This window comes from Aedes aegypti, chromosome 3 (assembly GCF_002204515.2).
Source record: "Aedes aegypti strain LVP_AGWG chromosome 3, AaegL5.0 Primary Assembly, whole genome shotgun sequence".
NCBI lineage: Eukaryota > Metazoa > Arthropoda > Insecta > Diptera > Culicidae > Aedes > Aedes aegypti.
This window is the reverse complement of record NC_035109.1, coordinates 272,250,531-272,256,133: the sequence shown is the minus strand read 5'-3', so window position 1 is coordinate 272,256,133 and position 5,603 is coordinate 272,250,531.

Sequence of the window (5,603 nt, the reverse complement as noted above, 5' to 3'; positions counted from 1 at the left end):
TTCAGTCATATTGTACATGAATCTGCTATACAAAGAAATGGCATCCTTCAACTGCTAAAATAAACTACTCTTACGCCATCTCAAAACTATTAAGAGCCAAAATGCATCTAACAAAAGCAAACGTTTATTGTTTATGATCTTGTGAATCACTATTCTTATACTTCATGGATTGTATTTGAAATAACAATTACTTTTAGTGTCCTGCGTCCTGTTCCATTAGATTGTTCTACATATCGTTCATATAACATTGAGAATCAGAACGAATATTTCTGTACAAAGCTAATTATTCATCGCAATACTTCGTAGTAACACAATTCGTTTGCACAGCTTGAACAATCAAACATAAGTCGCTATTTATTAGCTGACATTTAAAGGAAGTAAACATATCATCATGCAAACTTAAAATTATGAATAGCATGTTTTTGTGAAAAGTATTGTATGAGTATGTGTAGTTTTTTCAAGCTTTATAATTTTCTAAATTATGTATATCATTGAAAAACATTCAAAAACATCACAATGAACGATAATCAATAGAATCAGTTTGAAATTAATGATGAAAAATCATTTTACTATCAAAACGTTATTATTTCTAGAAGTGTCCAAAGTAACCCCTTTTTTGCTTGAAGGACACATTTTTTTCGCTATTAAAGCAACTTTTTTATATATTGATGGATTTGCCTCATATTTTGCACATTGGTTACTTACAAATACAACTTAAATATGTGAAAGAATTATCGAAATCTATCCATTATTCACAGAGCTACAAATCCTCAAAATTGAAGAATGTGGAAATAATGTCAAAAGAAGCCCCGTTTGACGGTAGGTGTTTTTTTTGTAGAGATTCATCAGAGCCCACTGCAGAACCCCGCCACTTCCTAGGTAGACCATGCTTGAGCCCCTGATCAGATGAAGCAGACGCTCGGCCATCTCCCGGAGGAAGTGAAGTGTTAAAGGTGGTATTCCATACGGCTGTACGGATAAACTTCGCTTAGGAAAGGCAAGAATCCCATGCTACTACCTGGCACCCCCTCACTCTAGCTGATATCAGAAGGACAACAGTGCCCAGATTGCTCTACCAGCTAAGTTCTTCTTCTTCCTGGCATTACGTCCCCACTGGGACAGGGCCTGTACCTCAGCTTAGTGTTCTCATGAGCACTTCCACAGTATTAACTGAGAGCTTACTATGCCAATGACCAATTTTGCATGTGTATATCGTGTGGCAGGTACGAAGATACTCAATGCCCTGGGAAGTCGAGAAAATGTCCAACCCGAAAAGATCCTCGACCGGTGGGATTCGAACCCATGACCCTCAGCTTGGTCTTGCTGAATAGCTGCGCGTTTACCGCTACGGCTGTTTGGGCCTGTACGCAAGTACGCAACCCTTATCTTGCGGTCTTTGGCATCGTTAGACCCGTGGAAGCGTTAGGTAAGGGCTTGTGAGGACCAGAGATATGTTGGACACTTATTTTTGGTTGTCGAGTGTCGACTCACCATTTTGCAACCCTAAACATCGTAATAATTCTTGGATAACTTTATGTATCCATTATTGTGCTCAAATCTAATTGAACATACAATTATGGGTATCAGCCTCATTCATAATCCTCCGAAAGAGCACATATTAAACAAATAGACCTGAAGGACTATATATAATAGAGTTTATAATCCTTCGTAGGATCACTGCTTACGGTTGTAGATCTGAAGGCCTGTTTCTCACGGAGTTTATGGTGTACCTCTGCCACGTAAGTCTAGTTTTTAGTCTTTTTGATATTAATCTATAAAACTTCATACAAATTGCATTTTGAAGACGACAGTTCAATTAAGTTAACACAAGCTCAGTAGGCTTTGTTGCGGAATCTATGACAAAAGGTCGAAGGACAAAAGGTCGAATGACAAAAGGTCGAATGACAAAAAAGGTCGAATGGACAACAATTAAGGAAGAACAAAAGGTTATACTCTTTAGATAAAAAAGCAAGTTATCACAAGCGCTACAGCTAAAATAGATGCGAAGAATACGCGCATATTTTCAGAAAGACCTTAGTATGGTCTTTCTGAAAATATGCGCGTTTCAATTTCAGCTGGTCAACGATCTTTTCGGGGCGAAATTTTGTTAGACTTTTCAGGTCGTAGTGGATTCAGAGTTACTGTGTACGTTCTGTAGCCTTATGTGGAAGAGCCACATTCCTTTCATGCTCACCCGTGCACTGTACATTTTGAGACCTATGTTGCTGTTCCTCACTTTTTTTAGGGTAGTTTCTCAATGCGTCTCCGCTTCGTCACATGCGTTGTTCAAAAACAGCACGTGCTAGCACAATAATAGATGTGAAGACAAAATTTTAAAACGAGAATCGAAATTGAAGCTTCCGGATCGCGCGTCTTCGACCGTATCATGTAGACCATCTAGACACCTGCATAATAAGGTAGAAATAGCTGTAGAGACTCTTCGTTACTGACCAGTTGTTTTACAACTTGGATACCGATGGCGAGGGTAACACCGAGCAACACATGTGTAGAATCTTCCCTAGCGTGCGCTTTCAGAATATTTGTGAACCTAGCGCAGCACACTACGATTCTGATGCGTTGAAAGGCGGTTTGGTTGGAGACTCGTTAGCTCATTTATGTTCTCCTGGTAATTATGTAACTCTAAGTGCATCGAGGTGCATGCCACTCCATGTGCTATGTGTTGGGATGCCAAGTGCTGGAATGCAGTAACTGCAGCTGTCATTCAGATTATACTGGAATTTTCTTCTAACGGTTCGGGTTGTAAATCATCTCCTAATAAAAAGCATGATGCACAAATGCAAAAATGATCAAATTATCAGAAAAGCTCTCAGTAAATGCTAGTGTAGCTGAGAAGCAGACTCTACCCTAGTTGGGACCTAATTCCAGAAAAAGGATGATTATTTTTCCGTGATGTTAATTTAAATCAGTCGAGAACAACAGTCAGATAAAACTCTAAAGCATAGCCCTAAAACAGCAAAACTTCAAAAGAGGGAAAATCCTTTGTTAGAAATTAAATTGAAATGCTCATAAACACTGTAAAGCATAAAGAACAGCAGATATTGTAAAGAAGGCAACATATCAATTGAAAAAAAAAATACAGGCAAGATGTAAAAATGAAATCTATAAAGAACAGTCAATGTATAAAAGAAAGAATAATCGTCGATACAAGTGTCCACAATAGTATTAAATCACTATAATGTCTAACTCAAAAAGAACAGGTAATGTTTTAAAGAAGGACAAATCTCTATTGAAAATGAATCAAAGAAAAAGCTAATAATAATTACTTTGTGCTTTGGAGTATCAAAATAATAACAACCGACATTCAGAAAATGAATCTTTTGTTTGGAAAATAAAAGCATTAATGCAAATTATTGCTTCAAACGATAGTTATGAAGAACAGCTATCATTTAAAAGAAGGAAAAACTTCATATGAGAAGGGAGGAATTTGTGATTGAAATGTTAGTAACTGTGTGTACGATAATCCTTTCAACGGTACCATTTGAGCCTTTCGTCCATTCGACCTTTTGTCCATTCGGCCTTTTTTTTTCATTCGACCTTTTGTCCATTCGACCTTTTTTTTCATTCGACCTTTTGTCCATTCGACCTTTTGTCCCTTCGACCTTTTGTCCATTCGACCTTTTGTCCTTCGACCTTTTGTCATTCAACCTTCTGTCCTTCGACCTTTTGTCCTACAACCTTTGTTGCGAACAGTCGCGTTACACGATTCTGCTGCTAATTCGACTGGTACTACGCCACCCGGTTAGTATTTTGAGTTTGTAAAGTGTGATTATTGTGATTGAAAACGTGAAATCAAAGTCTACAACAATGGATTTAGTGATTAATAATGACAGCAGAATGTTTCGTTTTTGATAGTTTGTATAGAGGTCAAAGAAAAAGTGCGGTGTGGCAATCGCCGAAGAATAGTGTGATGTGGTTTTCAAAATGCTCCGAAGCTTTTTTCGTTTGATTGGTTTGGCATTGAATTGGTTTGGTTTGAGATTATGGATTGATTCTAGTGTGGCATATCACTTTATCCATCAACTTATCGCGCCGGTGATCCGGTGAGTCTGTTCCATGTTTTATATTATTATTATATATACTAAGCTTGCAGTAGAACACTTAAAACTAACGGGACAAGTTCGTTTTCAATCATTTGTAACCCTGTGAAGGAACAAGTATGTAGTTTAATTTTTGCATTTTCTTCGGGTCGCTCTTTCCAACTATTCGATTTAATACAGGTTCTAGTTGAACACAACGTGCGATTTTCTTTCTCGTTGGATTTATGTTTTGACTTTCTGTGAGTTTAAACGTGGCGTACTTTTTTTCTCGTTTGATTTATTCCTTTTATGGTTTCCTTTTTTCTCTTAGTTTAGACGCGTCGTGTGTTTTCATTGGATTTTATGTTCTTCTTTTTTCCGATAACCTTGGAGAGATCAGTTCTGCTTTATATATTGTTGAGCAGGAAATTACGGTTATTCTATTTGTAACACGCGAAACATAATTATCTATATAGTAAATAACAACAGTCTTCTCTTTGAATAGCTGGAATTCAGGAGATTAAATTAATACACCTAAACAACAAATGCCTTGTGTCAATCGCCCGCTTTTCAGGCGAATCCTGACCTCCTACCCCACCCAAATCCCCAACTCCGTAGCACTTATGGGGTGTCGCTGAGTCAGAGGCCTCTACTTAAATAAGTGCTGCATCAACATTTCCTTTCCCTATCCCAAGTTACGGTAAAGATGGGCGTGGCCGGGAATAGCGATGTTCATGCTATCACTATGGTAGTGATCATAAAATCACTATGCTGAGAAGCAGGTTCCGTCCCAGTTGGGACGAAACGCTAGAAAGACAAGAAACAAGCGTAGTAGAAATAAATATTTTTGGAATTTATACAACTGTATTACCCAGGAATAAATTTTCGCAACAGTAGGATTGCCCCAAGTTGAAATATGAAAGTTATTCAACAATCAATTAAACGTATCCATTCTCCGCCCCCGCCAGCGGAAATAAATTTCCAAAACATCGCTCTTCAACGTTCATTCATGTTTCTCCGTTCTTTGAAATAACAAATTCTGCCTGAACCTTTATTGTCCAGATCCCAGGAACAAAACCGCACCGATAAACAAATCGTTCGACATCGGTTGGAAATTTATTCTTGTAAAATGTAAAAGCAAACAGCCAGAGGCTAGTGCTACCATACCGCAATCCAACACAGTCAGTTTACACCACCCTAAGAAACTTTCTGTCTGGCACGGCACGGACTTTGGATGTCCGGTCTGTTTTTGTTCGTTTGTGCTTAGCCAGCAAAGACCGAAATAAATCAGGGGCCAGCCAGCCATAGTAGAGATGCAAACCCATGAAGTTTGTATTAAATTCCTCCTCGTTTTGCATTCTCATCTATATCTACACTTGGGTGGTTCAAATTGGAAAATAAAGATTGAAAATTCCTTCTCAGATATCATTATTACAATCCCGATGATAACCAATGAGTCAAATTTACAGCCATTTTGGTAAGCAATTGACGAGATTTTTAGCCATGAGCTAGTTCAACTCGGGGCCAACGGCTTTACATCCCTTCTGATAGAAGTCGTCATCATAG